The following is a 17195-nucleotide window of genomic DNA, read 5'->3' on the forward strand; positions in this document are numbered from 1 at the left end:
AACATCTGATCCTGCCGAGAGTCGGTTATATCATCATTACTCCTCCTGTGGGAGGTAGCGATAATATGTAACTGACACTCCTGAGCATGAAGCTAAGCAATACCAATTATGTAAATTTGGGACACTCAACACCTGTGCGTGAGATGAGTCTTTCAGCTTTACATCATAAGCACCATTTACTCCACTCCGTTTATGCTCTTGCTAAACAATGATCGTTTGCGTTTTCGTTATCGTTAAAGGTGAATGCAACTGAATGCAATCTTTTAATTGAATTCCCAATATCATAAGTCCTTATTCATGAAAGTTTTCACCAATTGAGGTCACTGTGGTGGTTAATACAACCGGATTTAATCTCACAAATTTTGACTTTAGGACTTAGGATTGCGATTTTAATCCTGCCCTCAATAGATTAACAATTAAATAAGTCTGATTTGGCCCACTAGGAATTAATATTGATAGTTGGGAAAATGAAGAGTCTTAAAGAGAAACAGACGGGTAGGTTCCACATCCCTCATTCAAAACGGTCTATATCAACTTCTAAAAGATGGGTAATGGGCTTACTAAAGCTAAATCAAGGCTCTGTATGATTTCATCATCATCAATAAGTATTATAAGTCTAGCCTTTAACACTCACACGATAGACGGTTGACATGGAACGATTCAGATGAATGGTTAGATCTGTACATTAGTTTCCATAAGATGGACAGATCAGATCCAATACTTAAGATCCATACGATGAAAGGTTCATATTCTTTAATGTCCATCTATTGAATGATCCAGATTATGCGCTCATTTTAATCTAAACAGACGATTTAGATCCAAGAAATAGGGCCCAAAATTGGCCCCAAAGAGAAAGACTCAAACAATAAATGGGCATCCAACATTTACCGCAATTGGGCCGATACAAAAATAGGTATGGGCCAAAATAGAAACTTCATCCGGTTAATTACCGGTCTTGAATTGATTCTTTAAAAGAGTGGGTCCATAATACACACCGGTCCTAATAGAGAGCCCGAGGGATGTGTCAACAAAACCCACAAGCATTCTCAATGGAACGTGGACTTAATTATGGATACAACCTTGGATTCTGTATTATGGCACTTCAATATGATCTACCACAGGAAAAATAAACTGTCCCAAATGGCCCAAGCCCCATTGCCAAGTGGCAAATCGGAGGCAGGCCCAACCGGTAAAATAAAGGGATAGAGAGGGTATGAGAACGGATCCCGTTCGCCGGTCCATAGGGTAGACCCGAATATGTTTCAATCGGGTCTTAGGCAGTCGCAAGATCCAGGGTATGAAAACCCTAGCCGCATGAGTCTGCCCGTTCGAAAAAATAATTTCGCTGCAGGCATCTCCCTCAATGTCGAACGAGAGATCACCTCCAACACGATCATGGCTGCCAGTGACCGGGGACGAAGAGGGTGGGCAGAAGAAGTATCGGCGCTCGTTCAGCCACTGACGAATGAGGGTTTCCGCAAGGGTGATGATTCTTCCACTGTTTTCCATGGCTGCCGGAGCAAACGCGGAGGATTTCTATATGCGGCAGCCATTAATGGTGGCGAAGAGTTATATATATATATATATATATATATATATATATATATATATATATATATATATATATATATATATATATATATATATATATATCTCTGTCTACCATCACTCATATATGCACCCACGGTATTGAAATTGAATGGGGCAGCGGCTCCGGATGATGCCGATGTAGGTCTGAGCATTCATGGCTACCGCCATCAACGACACAGGTAAGGATGTAAAAGAACCTTTACTGTATCTCTATATGGGTATGGAAACCCTAATGACCTGACTGGGAATTCGAAAACGCCAATAATTTGGGATTGAAATCCCTAACTGATTCTGGATTTGGGATTCAAATCCCTAAATGCTGTATTTTGGGATTGGAAATTCCCAATAATTCCTGATTCGAAAAACCCTATATGTCTGGATTTGGGATTTCAATCTGAAATCCCTAATTGTGGAATTTAGTTTTCGAAATCCCTAATTGATGACTGGACTTTGGGATTAGGACCTGAAATCCGCAATTTGGGATCTGGGATTTGAAACCCTAATTTGGGGTTCGAATATGAAATCCCCAATCTCTGGAATTACTGTATTGGATCATCCATTCCAGATGCACAGTGTCTCTGATACCAACTGTTAGATTTACTTAATGCGGAATGGCTGAAGGATCTCGCTGTGATGCCATGGCTGTAGATAGGGATGCTGAGGTCTTCCTTTCCTGACACCCTTTAGAGAGGCTGTGATGGGGCTGTAACTTCTATCGGTGGTGTTGGATTGGGGACCCAGCCCTTGTTAATATAGGTGAGAGGGGTGAGGAGTTTTAAACCCATCAAAACTCCTCTCGCCAGGGCTCCACACGAATTAGTAATCCTAGTTCATCTAAATCATTGTGTGTGTATCACACACATGTAGCACTCCACCCCTTACACGAATTTCTGAATGTATTGCAACTTAGTGGGGCCCACTGGTATACCCGATCACATTATCCAACCCTTAGGACAATCTAGACCATTGATCAATAAGGCCCACCTTATAGAATTCTTACAGGCCACACCATGTAAATTTAGAGTTTCTAGCTATAATTTCATAGAGTGACCCACCTGAGAATTGATTCAGCCTAATTATTTTTGTTTTTAAAAAGGCCAAAACAAGGTGCAATTTACCTGATGGATTGCATAGATTTTGGGCACATCAAGCCGTTTATCCCCATATTAGTGAACGAAACCCTGTTAGGTGCCTACTGGAGATGGCCCAGCATTTTCTGACTCTCCCTTTTCAGATCTCTCTCATTCTTTCTCTTCATGTGCATACCACTGCCATACGCCATAGTTTAATTTATTTCACTGACATATCTAACATGTTGAATGTAAATTGATTTAATTAGGTTTTGGTAAAAGAAAGTTTGAGATATCAGGGAAAACCAAATTATAAGGTACGCATCTTTGGTTATGAATTTTATAAATCAACAAATTCAGCAATATATTGAATCAAATTTTTTTTTTTTTTCCTAAACTAAATACTACCATCGAAATCAAGTCTTTTTTTTTTTTTTTTCTTTTTCTGCACAATCATCACATTAAAGAAACCGTCTAATGCGCGATTGCCATGGGAGAAAGTCACATTGGCTGCTTGTATGTAGTTAATCTCACCCATTCTGATACCTCCTATCCAACGGTATAGTGCAGAACCATTTGCATGATCCAACTGCAGTTGGATCCTACACAACAGAAATCATCTTGTCTAGAATGTATTAACAACTTTGCAAAATCACTGACATCTCGCATTCTCATCACCCAACCTTTTTGATAGATTATTCTATACCTTCCTTCTGTCCACATATATGTCATCCCCTCTGTATAGCGTGTTCCACTATAAATTCATGACAGCATTCTGGATAACTTGATTAGGCTCTGAGATTGAAAGTTAGAACCACAACAATCATTTATAGTTACACTAATTTAGCTGTAGGGCCCAAAAATCACCCCAGCCCACGATTGAGATGGGCCATATGAAAGGAAATAGTTAGGACAGGGATTTGTGCCCTTGATTTTTACATGGTCCACTCCATCCATTAAATGCATCATCCCAAACTAGGTCTAGGGCCAAAAAATAAGGCTGAAATGTGAGTCAATTGGTCCACACCAAAGTTGTGGGAGGAGAGACATCTGCCCTTGTTTTCTTCTAGGGTCCACCGTGACGATTATATCAAATCCATTCCAACCATTACATGCCAAACTAAAATGTATGCCTAGTGACCAATAATCAGCCCAACCCATGATTCATATGGGCCACACAAAAGGAAACAATTTAGAGGGTTGCGCCCCCTTTTAACACCATTTTCACTAGTGTGGCTCACCTAAATCATGGATGAGGCCTATTTTTGGGCTCTAGGACTAATGTGGGCTGACACATCTTATGTATGGAGTGGATTTCACATAAACATAATGATAGGGCCCACTCTATGTAGGAGACCTTATCTATGGTATTAAGGTGTGGCTGATTGAAGTGGACCCCACCATAATGTTTAAGTCAAATCCACCCCCAATTAGCAGGTGCATCAGCCCATTTAACCTTAAGGTCCAAAACTTAACTCAATTAGTGATTCAAGTGGGTCACACAAAAGGAAACAATTGTGAGAGTGTAGTCCAACCTTGATTTGTACATGGTACACTTGGATGTTTAAGAGAAATCCATTGTGACTATTGGATGTGTCATCCCTAATTATGTCTACAGCTAGAGTTGGGCATCGAGTTGAGTTGGACTGAGTTAGGGTTGACCCGACTCGATCTGGTTTTGTCACCTAAATTTCGGCTCTGCTTGATTTTTTATAATCACGTCTTTTAAAGCAGATGGACGGAGTGGATTTGTCGCAGACATATTTGTGACCCCACACAGCCCTATGCACAGACGTCACGATTGCAGGTCATCCGCACTACATTCGGATGGTATATTTTTTTAATTTGGGGTTAGCCGATTTTTTGGCAAAGGAAGTAGATTGCCTGGTATACCACACATCACTCGAACTCGCTCCATGTGTTGCTTTACATTCCGATGGTACATTTTGGTAATTTGCCATTACAGATTTCTTAGCAAAAGAAGCGGATTGGCGGGTGTATTTATGTCACCAAAGTTTGTGGGCCCCACCATTTATCCAACCGTCCGTCCATTTGACCTCAGGTAACTTTCTCCTTTCAACTGTTTATACATTCTGGCTCGAGTAGCCGATGTACACATGACCGATGTCGGTGGTGTGTGGTACACCAACAATCGACTTCTTTGACAAAAGCTTCTGCATAAAGTTATGTACTCATAAATTAGGTGGGACACTCTGTGATGTGAGAAATCCACCCGTCCATCCATTTTTCCAAGCTCATGACATTAAACAAAAAAATGAGTCATTCAAAACACAACGGGGCCACGCAAGAGGAAACAGTGGGAATAGAAAGATCACCGTTGAAACTTTATATGGCCATCGAAAGTTTTGGATCGTGCTAAGTTTCTTTGTGTTTTCGGTTCATCCAAGTGGGGATGACCTTATAAACGGTTTGTACGACATATAAACGTCAAGGAAGGTTTTAAGGGATGACATTTCTTTCCGCACTCTTCCCCATCGTTTCGTCTACTTAACTTCATTTTTAGTTTAACATACTAAAACGAGCTACCAAAATGGATGGAAGGGGTGGATTTATCAAAAACATCACGGTGGACCTTACCTATGCAGTAATTTCCAGAATGCGCATAGAATTTGTGTCAGTTGGATCATAACTAACGGCAGTGTGGTTTTTCGTGTGTCACCACTCGAAGTATGTAAATTGAAAAAAGATTCTGCGGATGTTTATGAATCATACTTTTGTACAGGAGTATCAAAACATTCGTTAAATAAAAAGAGCATTCAACGCTATTCTTCCCTTTTAAAATTTGAAAAATAAAGAAAACAACATTTATTCATTCAAGAACCAGATGAAGAACATTTCTCCATTCAAGAACAAGGGTAGACAACGGTATTCTTACCCTTTCAAAATTTGAAAAATAAAGAAAACAACATTTCTCCATTCAATAACAAGCGAAGAAGATATACATCAGAGGTGTCATGTTTCGGACAATGTTGCATTGGTTCTCTATCAGATTCACTAATTCTTTTTCTTGTCTTTCCTACTGTTCTTGTACAGAAGATATTCAATTGTTTTTCATAAGTACATTAATTCTCAATGTTTTTATGAAGAATTCAGTATGTTTTTCTTAAATCTTGATTTTTCATTGTACTTAGATAATAATTTTTCGAAAGTTCATCGATATTCAATGGATTTCTAAAGGATTCAATGCGTTTTCAATTAGCAAGTTGATGAGTCCTATGTTTGCTAATTCAGATTAATATCACAAGATCTATCAAAGAAGAAATTTCAGATGCTTCTGGTATCAACACAAACGACTTCCAATCAACTGGCCAGCTTGCAACATCATCAGCTATCATCGGGGATATCAATGACCTTTCCTGGTGCTCATCCAAACTGCATGATTCTTTGATATTAGCAGCTGAAGATGGGACTGCTTTCCTCTGGAATGTGAATAATTCTAACCCAACCAAATGCTTCAACGCACATATATCCCGCATCACCTCCGTTGATTTCAACCTCACAGATGACACTTTCATCACAGCGTCGTGAGACAAAACTGTTAGGTTGTGGAACATCGATGAAGAAAACTGCAGACTAGTCGATAAATTGCTGAATCTGTTTGGCCGATGTGAGAACATCTGGAAACTGGAGCAAATGTTCAGCAACATGAGGCTGGGGAGAGTACTTGCCATTTCTGATTTCCATACCCAAAAAATTAATGTTTGTTTGCGCCAACTGCATTTTTCTTTCTGAGAGCATGATACCATAGTAAACGCAAATTGCATGAAATCTTTGTAGTAGATCACTGTTGCTCTTCTCATCAGGAGAATAGAGAAGAAGATCGTCGATGTACACCAGGCAGTTGTCAAGAATAGGCTTGAAAATTCTGATCATCACTTTTTGGAAGAGTGAGGGAGCTGTCTTTAATCTAAAGGACATGACTGTCTATTGATAATGTGCATTTGGGACAGTAAAAGCTGTTTTGTGCCGATCATCTGGGTGGATACCCAGTTGCCAAAATCCTGCCTTTAAATCAAACTTTGAAAATAGATGAGCATCTGTCAAATGTTGAAATAAAGACGCACGATTTGGCAGAGGAAACTTGTCATCTTGCAAATATTTGTTTAATGGCTTATAGTTGATGACAAGGCGAAGTTTCCCGCGAACTTGCTCGGCGTGCTTGTTCACGTAGAAAGCTTCACAAGCCCACGGTGAGTCTGTGGGTTCAATTAAATCTTCTGCTAGTAAACTAGCAAGCTCTTCATTTGCAAGTTTCTGGTGATCTGGGTTCATTCCTGGGTGACTGGCTTTTGTTGGGGTGACTTCAACACGTGCGTCTTTAGTTCAACATTTGACAGATACTTATCTGTTTCAAAGTTTGATTTAAAGGCAGGATTTTGGCAACTGGGTATCCACCCAGATGATCGGCACAAAACAGCTTTTACTGTCCCAAATGCACATTATCAATGGACAGTCATGCCCTTTGGATTGAAGACAGCTCCCTTACTCTTCCAAAAAGCGATGATCAAAATTTTCAAGCCTATTCTTGACAACTGCCTGGTGTACATCGACGATCTTCTTCTCTATTCTCCTGATGAGAAGAGTCACAGTGATCTCCTGCAAAGATTTCATGCAATTTGCGTTGATTACGATATTATGCTCTCAGAAAGAAAGATGCAGTTGGCGCAAACAGACATTGATTTTTTGGGTATGGAAATCAGAAATGGCAAGTACTCTCCCCAGCCTCATGTTGCTGAACATTTGCTCCAGTTTCCAGATGTTCTCACATCGGCCAAACAGATTCAGTAATTTATCGGCATCGTCAACTATGTCTCTGATTTCATCCCTCATGTATGTTCGTATCGAGATGTTCTCACTGAGTTATTGAAGAAAGATGCTCCTCCATGGGATAATTCTCACACAGCTGCAGTTCGTGCTCTAAAGAAGATTATCCAGCGTCTTCTTCCACTCACCGCTCGTGTGAGCTCAGTTAAATGGAATCCCTGTGAGACAAGTCAGCATGGCAGTTCATTTTTCGATGGAATCTTATGTGTTTGGGATGTCAATGGGAATAAGGCTACACAAACCATCCATGCCAATGATTTGCCGATCATGTCCCTTGACTGGAACTGTTAAGGTCCACAGATTGTCACCACTACAATGGGAGAAAACTGTGCTAAGGTGTGGGACATCAGGTGGCCCAAAGACACCTTTAAAGTACTCAGTGGCAAATACATAGACGAAGTATGCCCGGTGAAGTTTTCACCACATAAGACGCATCAAATCGCTTCTTCCTTGTACGATGGGAAACTTGTTCTTTGGGATTATGGTCTAGGGGATCATGATTCAAAGATGACGGTGTATGAGGATCATAAAGGGGCTGTGCGGGGGTTGGATATGAGCAGGACAGAGATTGGCCTGTTGGCAAGCACCGGATCTGATGGGCTTGTTCGCACGTGGATTAACATTCCGCCGGAGTTGTTGTGTTTCAGCCAATGCCGCATTGGTTATATGTGAGATTCACTACTTCTTCTCGTCTTTCTTAATCTTCTTGTATAGAGGACTACTTCTCATCTTTCTTAATATTCTTGTACATAGCATATTCAACAATGTATTTCTGAATAATTCACTTTTCATAAATTCATCAATATCCAATGGATTTCTGAAGGATTCAATATTGAATGTGTTTTTCATTAGTGCAGCATATTTCTTTTTCATATAAATGTAGTTAACAGTAATTATGTATTGGTGATCTAGTTTATATAAATTATGCTTTTCAAGACTAGTTTAAAATCTTAGCAAATTCTCCAATACATATTACTGTTAGCTACAATGAGATTAAACTCATTTTCAATTAGCAACTAGATGAGGCCTATGTTTGCTAATTCAAATGAATAGAACAAGATCTGTCCATGTACTAGGGGCCAGTCATGCCAACTTGGCACACAGACCTGAGATCTGACATGAACACCAGAAGTGAGGATATCTGATCCAAATGATCGGGCGATCCATTCATCTGGTGGGGCATGCATGCATGTTGAATGTGGGTGGTTGGCCATCTTTTTAACTGTAATTTGTTTTATACACATCCAGCCCATCCAATGAACACATTGGCCTGAATTTCATCATTGGGACCGCATGATGAGTATTTTGTTTCTAATATCCAGGCATCATGGGACCTGCATGATGAGCATTTTGGATCTAATATCCAGGCAAGGATGTCCGCTACATGAGCACCGCTACATGGGCACCGTCAAGAAGGTTCACCCTCTGAACATTTACTCGCTTTCCTGCCTTACAATGTTTCTTTCAAAGTTGATCTGGAGAAGCACCTCTGTTTTGCTTGCATTGAGAGGTCATAAATAAGAAACTTGTAAGTTTGCAGGTGATCGCAATTGTAGCAGGATGAAACTGCAATTGTAGCGGGATGAATCAATCTGAGGCAGCTAAGAAGTTATCTCAAATGAAACAACAAAATGGTGGGTTGAAAGGGAGTCTTAATCTTTAATCCGAGGACACACAAGGCCCTACGAACAAGGTAGTGATGTGTTTTGCAACAATTTTGTTAAGGTCAAGCAAGCTGAATGAATGTTATATAACGGTCCTGATTCAACTGAAGAAAGGCATAGCATTGGTGGTTATGATCTTCCTATATGGGAAATTTGGGGGCCAAAATAAACAGATGGTGTGGATCACTAAACAAAAATATTGCCCAGAATATCACAGTAGCCCTCGAGTTGTAGTTACATTCAACTTTGAAGTAATGTAACCGCAATTTGGAGCCTAGTCTCTCAACATGAACACTAAGGCAATCACAATCTGGATATACAACATGTGATAACCATGTTAAACACATGTCGCCGCGTTTGAGGGGATGGAATCATCATGGAAATAGATGAGTTGCAGATTTAGTCCAGTGGTTTCACAATTTTGTAATTGGTCTGTCTTTTGAATTCTCAAATTGTGTTTCTCTGTGTTTAATTCTTGCTATCCATTTCAAATTAAACATCCATCCATTTCAAATTAAACATCCATCCATGCATTGACTGCAACAATTAGGCTGATAAATTGTAAATGAAAAATTTCTCTCCTAGCACCCATATCGAGGAATATATGTTCCTTCCAGTTGAGAATTAATGCATGTTACTGCAATATGAGGGCAAATCGGAAACATAGTTACAATTTGGCCATTTCTCTAGATTCAGTTTAGGCTGTTGAGTTGTGCATCCAAACACACCCTAAACCGCTCAATAGATAGTTGAGAATTTCCTATATATAAGGACTTGATTGCTCTGGATTTCCACTTTAATCCATCTAATGTGGGACTCTTTATGCAACTTTGGATGGAATTTTGCCTTAGACAAACAGGAGACTCATTTCCATAATATACCCAAGAAATTGTAGGAAATAAACAGGTGCCTTGCTGATTCTGGGAAATGTTTGGGCATGTGGACAGTTGGAATATATTTATCCAACACTATGTGTGGGGATAAAGTCCACTGATTGGATGGATGGGGATGATTCAGGAAGGAGACTATGCCATTTCCATCCACTAAGGGGCTTATCAGATTAACGATTTGCATCATTGAAGATGGGTGCTAACATAATGGAATTTTGTCTATAATGAAAATACCAGTGTTTCAACCTGATAGCTTCTTTCCCTTCTATGTATAGTTAGATATTGCATTTAATTTCCGTCCATGCATAGAGAGATTCTTTTCCACTTATATGATGTACATTTGTATAAAAGCCCCATTTAGGCTATAGCAATATACAGAAAAACTCAAAACTCAAGGAGAATTCTCCAAATTCCTAATGTTTCCTGAGTTATCACAACCAACTATAATTTAAAGCTCCTTGGCAATTTTGAAACCTATGGTGGATGCTTCAAAGGCCCAATGTGTCTGTACGCATATTGATTCCCTTAGCAGAGGTTTCAAGGGACCAGTGGCATATACTTCATGTATTGAAGATTACCTGGTCTCTTTTGGGCAGACATGATAACATCATCTTGTGAATGTGGGGCAGTGGACGATTTCTTCGTTGTAGGTAGAGCTTTACACGAGGTGAACCGAGTGGAGCTTGGCCCAGCTTGGCTCGGCTTGACCAGCAGGCTATCCTAGCTCGCACTCAGCTCGGTCTTCAAGCCTGAGTGGCTAGCTCGGCTCAACTCGGTCAGCAGCTCAGGCCAACTTGAGCCAAGCTTGAGCTCGATCTTTCGAGCCGAGTTTGAATTCGAGCCTATGAGCTGAGTTCGAGTTTAGGTTTTAAGGGTTTTAAGGTTTTTAATATATATATATATATATATATATATATATATATATATATATATATAAAATAATAATAATAATAATATAATATAATATAATATATAATTTATTAAAATATAAAATATTTACAAAATATTTATATTAAGTGAACCGATCTGAGTCGAATCGATTCGGACCGAGTCAAGTTTGACTCAAGTTTTGAGCCGATTCGAGTTGAGGTCAGTCTAGCTCAGGCTCAGGTCGAAATGTTTTCTAGCTTAAAAAATCATCTTGACTTTCTGAATGAGTCGAGCGAGTTAACCAGGCTAACTCGCTTCGCATACAGCTCTAGTTGTAGGAAACAGGAGGCTGGTGGATGCAAGGTTCTCAGACAACAAAATTTACCCAGTGCAAAAATCGACAGGGCAATGGATAGTGTTTTTCCTGAATATTCAGTGGCTCAATTCAGTTATGTCATGACAAAACTTTGTCCGGGTCTACTGATCAAACAAATCATGATTAAAAAAATGATGACTTCCCCAAGTTGTTTAGGTTCAAGCACATGTAGGTTGCTCACATAAACTTCTATTCTTTTGGTTGAACTGGAATCAGATAGTGTGTTGGTCCAGCTTTGGACGTATTGGTTAAGTGGAACCATGATGTGCTCAGCAATATATTTGTTAAGATGGAAGATGAATGGAAGTTACAACAACAGTCCTCTTTCAACAACCAAAAAAGGACCTAGCATTGGTGGTCAAGACCATCCAATTTGGGAATTTTGTGGGGCATGGTCTACGGAAAGTGGGGCAAAAATACACAGATGGCCAGGGTCACTGAACACATCACAGTAGCCCTCAAATTCTAGTTACATTTCTTTCAGTCCAACTTGAAAGCAGTGTCACTACAATTGGAGCTTAGTCTCTCAACATGAACACTAAGGAAAGGCAATCACAATCTGGTCAGTTCCATTCCATTGAGGTAGTTATTGCAATTGAATTCAACAATGCATCGAAGCAGGGCCTTATACACAGCAAGGCCCATGATTCATACCATTTGATTTGATGTGTGTGCATGGGTATGGAAACCATTTGAATCCAGCATATACCTAGCTTCAATAGTCAGGAAGAGGGAGTGGGAGTGCAGTTCTGAAGCACAAGTCAAAGTGGGAGCATCAACTAGGTAGAAGGTTCATGCAACTTTACAGCAAAGTCCCAGAAATCACAATGATCAGATTGTAATGTTGTCCAATTGGTAGCCATCATATTAATGGTTAAGATGTTTTTCTTTTCAACAGTTCAAATTTACCAAACAAATATGAAATAATAAGGGGTCATGTTCAATATATCTGAAATTTCGTTCGTCCGGTTTCTACTGGGGCCTGTGATTTGGACAGATTAGATTTTGATGCATATATGCCACATGTACAATGCCTGTCTAGGCGTACTAGTAGTCATGATCTACAAGCCATGGAATGCCTATGCATGGTTGGGAGTGAATTTGACTGCATTTTCCCAGTATCCGAATAACGAATACACACAGAAGTTGGCGTTGCCATATCTTTACAATCATTGCTCAGGTGTTTGACATTTCTCTAATAACAACTCTATTTGTGTAAGCAGCTCAGATGATGAATTATGGCAAACTTTTCAGGGATAAACGTGAAAAAAATAAAATTACAAGCATGTGAAAAAAACAAAAAAGCAAAGACATTAGCAGAAATGGGAAATTTTGAGGTATTTCTATACCAAACTAGGCCGTCTTTCCCATGTTGGTTCTGTAAGGCTCTTTTTATTTATGGAACTTCAAAAGTTCCTCACACGGTAGGCATTTGCAGTTCTTTATCTATTGCAGTTCAATTCCTTCTTGATTGTTCCCCTAATGCTTTGGTCTAAGAATCCTCAACAAAGACCAAATGACTTCCAGGCTCTGTTTGGATAGTGGACAAAGAAAAGAGAAGAAAAGAAAATGGATTACTTTCCCATGATGGGACATTTCACCATGTGTGGATAGTTAAAATGCAATCATTATCCAAACACCATGGTCAAAATTCGCACGCACGAAATACAAGGTGGCTTTTGTGATAGCTTTATTTGGATTTCCACTTGTTATCCAGACAAGACCTAATTGCAATTCTGTGTTTAATTCTTGCAATCATATTTAAACTCTCTCTCTCTCTCTCTCTCTCTCTCTCTCTCTTCTTTCTTTTCTTCTGAGTTCTTTCTTCTTCTATCTTTTATTCTCTCTCTCTCTCTCTCTCTCTCTCTCTCTCTCTCTCTCTTCACTCTGGGAACTGTGAATATGGTGACCGAATGGATGAGAGGGTATTTGAGTATGTGTGAAAGTCAAGCCACTCAAGACCTTGGGAAATATGAAGATGGTGATAGAATGGATGAGAGGGTATTCGAGTATGAAGATAGTGATGAAACGGATGAGAGGGTATTGAAGTATGTGTGAAAGTCGAGCCACTCAAGGCCCTGAGGATCCAAACACAGTACTTATCAAAGGTCCATCTGTGATCTGATACGAGATGATCTTTCCAGGTATGTATATCCATAACACTTCTTCTGCTCCTTGTAGAAGATGCAATAGAGTAAATTTTTGAGATGTGTTTTTCCTTGGGTAGAACAAACCAGCGAAGGGCAGCAACTTCTCAGGATATCTTTACCACTGTTGAGATTAACATGGTGCCTAATGGACCACTGAGAGTAGTCATACTCCATCTTTAAGATATCAAATTCAATCCTGTGAGAATCATAGGTTCTATCAAGTATAAATGCCCATTTGATTCCCCAAAATATTTACGTACCTGGTTCGATCCTATTGGTTTTGGAGGTAGTTTGATTGCCCAAAGGGATTCTCTTTCAACATGGACAGAGAGGGATGATTCATGATGATCTGTCCAGTGTAGTGCTCCATTCCATAACACTCCCTTATCATAGAGGATGCAATATGATTCATGTAAAGCGACTACTGGCAGTTTCTAGGAACCTGTCTGGGAAGAATAGATACCTACGTGGATATGATTGTCTTTTATACGACAAACATACTACTCTATAGTGGGGGGACTTGGACAGGTCAAATGCAATACTAATGCATTGGATGGAGATGGATGTAGATTTTGGAAGAAGAACATATTCCATGGTGGTCGGGTTGCAACCAGTATTTAATATCCCCACCATATTCACGTGTAATGTTTGCACAAGAGAAGACCATTGCAGGAATGCGTTACTGAGAAACCTATTTGTAAGAAAGAGAGAGATGGTTCAGGGACTCTGGAGTTAGGTTTATCTATGGGAACAAATTTGAATGGAAAGTGGTTGAATGACCAACAAGTCTGAAAGAAGAAGAGCTGGGGTGAGTAGATCCAACTTAAGGTGAATAGAGAAAAGAAAAGCACATTTTGCCTCTGTTGTGACTCTGGATCCAAGGTATGTCCCAACCCACTGGGACCCACATGCAGACATGGTCCAATGATTTTAACCATCCGTATTCTCATTACTACCATTAATAATCTTTTATACCATAATCACACTTCAGTGATTACCCAAACCTTTGATCTTTAGATTTGAATGACAGATTTGGATGAGTAGACAGGGGAACACTGACGATGCCATGCATTCTGCAATGATATATTTGGTGAGTACATGCTTGACGTAAAATCAATGTTCATTCCTTAAAGAGTCAGGAGATGATATGAAGTCTCTTTCGCTTTTTAGAAGTGTCATTTCAACAAAGGAAACCTCTTTCAATGTTTGGCCGGTGAAGGTAAATTCATCTTTAAAAAACCATTATTTCTATCTCCTTATATGTGGTAAATTGCTATCAACTTTCAGGCCCACATCTGGACATCATCCTTCAAGCAAGGTAGATCAATATTTCCTATTTATAGTCTCCAACTTACTTGTTCTTATGGTTCCAAAACTAGTGCTAACTGCTAAGTGTATACTTTCAAAATGAAAATGCCTCACTGGTCTTGAAAGCGTCATTGTCAGAGCTAATATAGATCCTAGTCGAGTCAAATCGGTGCATTTGGGTGATGATATGTACCAAACTGCTAATTTCAAGTGGAGTTGATTCCAATTTCAAGTGGAGTTAATTCCATTTTAATTCATGATGTCACAAAAACTGCTAATTGCAATTCTGTGCATTTCAAATTGAACCTGGAATGAGTGCAAGTGGAATTCCCCCACTTTGGTCATTTCCACCATGTAATTGCAATTCAATTCAACTTGACCGTCCAAAGGCCACCTTTGATATCTTTCAATCAAGTTTGATGGCTTTTGTTGATCTAGTTTGCTCAATCCTTTCTTCTCACATGCATGTATGCAAGATCCTGACCATTTGCTGGGTGAGCCCCTCCGATCATGTCTCATGGCCTGAAAAGTAAAATGGTCCAGTCATTTGGTGGGCTGAACAGGTGTGATCAATCCTCCTTCGCTAATCATCAATTAGTCCTAGTACCCTTTTTTTTTATTATGAAGGTTTCAAGTGAGGCTAGAAAAGTTCAATTGAGGGCAATCTCCCATTAGGATCAGAAGCGCACATTGATAGTTGTTAAACCCATACATCTACAGAAGTGGCAACATGGAACACGTGTGATCCAGGCCATTCATCAATATCCAAAGCATCATTTGGTAGGCCCAATTGTTAATCTGTCCAGCCTAAGAATCAGGCCAGTTATCTCATTAGGTGAGCCGCTGTGTATAAACAAAATGGACAGTTGGAAAAGAATGGCCAATAGTCCAACATTCAACACAAATGTTTGGCCTTCCTGATGAGTCTACCACCCTGATTCATACGGACTTTCAGAGTCACAAATAGTCAAATCCTAGTCAAAATGGGTCATCCTTTTCCAGTTATTCGCATTAGCCAATTCCTTCATCTACATGTTGGTTTGTACAAAAATAACACTAAAATTTGGGCTGTGTTTGAACGAGCAACTGAATTGAATTGAATTGAGTTGCAAACATTCATCTTAAATAAGATGAAAAAAAAAAAAAAAAGAAGTCTTGGCGACATTTCCAAGCATTCCCTAACTGGCCCTCAAATTTCACCTCTACTCAGTTCAAGTCCAGCTTGAAAGTAAGGCGATTGCGCTTTGGGGCCACAATGCCAAACCCATACTAGCGATACAATGGATGATAATTACAAATTGGTAATTGTCACTTACAGACTAATTATTGCAATTCGGATCAATAGTGAAACCCAATACACGCTAACAATTAATAAGAGCTCACTTGCATTTTTTAGCACATTTAGCAGGCTTTAACCGATCTGTTCAATGTGGAATATGCTTTCCACAATCCACATTAAAGCTAATTTCAGATCTGAAATAGTACCCATTTTAATACGTCATAATTGCAACTTATGCTTTAGTTTGAACGGAGTCTAACGCCTTGTTTGGTTGCCACTTACAAAAAATTTAGTCTCATTGTAGTTAACAGTAATTATGTATTGGCGACCTTAGTTTTATAAACTATGAGTTAGCAGGACTATTTTGATCCTTACCAACATCTCCCATACATATTACTGTTAATTACAATGAGATAAACTCATTTTCAATTGGCAACCAAACATGGCTTATTATGCTTGTTAATTCTGTTAGACAGCCCACATTCCTTGTATAGAAGATTTTGTATTTATCATCTTACCTTGTATAGTTGTTGTAAAACTCTATATATTCAACCCTTTAGGATTGTCTAAAATACAGAAAAACATTCTCCAAATCCGTGTGTTTACATGGTGTCAGAGCCAAGTTTTTAAACCGGCGCTCCTCCTTTGATTCCGGTGGTCCCTCTTCGATTTCCGGCAGTCCACGACTCCGACAACCTCCTCCATTGATTCCGGTGGCTCTGTCATCTTCTCTGCAACCTGCCATTATCTCCATCGTACTCCAATAGCGTGCTCGTTGTCAAAAACCATCTCTAGATCCCACTATAGTTGCGGCCAGTCTCTACTATCTTCAGATCCGGTGGCCTATACCTGCTGCACGACCACAAAAACCTCTAGATCCACATCAGATTTGGTCCTGCTCTCCATTAACAATCTCGTTCTGTTCATCAGATTTGGTCCTGCTCTCTATTAACAATCTCGTTCTGCTCATCAGATTTGGTCCTGCTTGTCAGATTCGATCCCTGCTACACCTGCTGTGCTCGCACCTGTTGCATCCGACCCCTCCTATTGCGCACGCCCCTGCTGCACTCACCCTCGCTGTTGCTATTGTTGTTGTTGTTGTTGTTGCGCACGCGTGCTCCCTCATAGTACTTCTGTAATGCTTACCTGAACT

General features: G+C 39.7%; 2 long non-coding RNA genes and 1 pseudogene across 2 annotated transcripts; 1 reads left to right on the forward strand and 2 right to left on the reverse strand.

Annotated features, from left to right (window-relative positions):
• The first annotated feature begins 2220 nt into the window (after positions 1 to 2220).
• On the forward strand, positions 2221 to 6238 carry LOC131243034 (uncharacterized). The gene is made up of 2 exons (XR_009169819.1): positions 2221 to 2977; positions 5913 to 6238. It is a non-coding gene; the product is annotated as an uncharacterized LOC131243034 (long non-coding RNA).
• Positions 5898 to 7758, reverse strand: LOC131243035 (uncharacterized). The gene is made up of 2 exons (XR_009169820.1): positions 7634 to 7758; positions 5898 to 6269 (listed from the first exon to the last, which is right to left on the reverse strand). It is a non-coding gene; the product is annotated as an uncharacterized LOC131243035 (long non-coding RNA).
• Positions 7759 to 13407: 5649 nt separating this feature from the next.
• On the reverse strand, positions 13408 to 16796 carry LOC131244117 (F-box protein At5g07610-like; annotated as a pseudogene).
• Between the last annotated feature and the right edge of the window lie 399 nt (positions 16797 to 17195).

Source organism: Magnolia sinica, chromosome 4 (genome assembly GCF_029962835.1).
Source record: "Magnolia sinica isolate HGM2019 chromosome 4, MsV1, whole genome shotgun sequence".
Classification (NCBI taxonomy): Eukaryota; Viridiplantae; Streptophyta; class Magnoliopsida; order Magnoliales; family Magnoliaceae; genus Magnolia; species Magnolia sinica.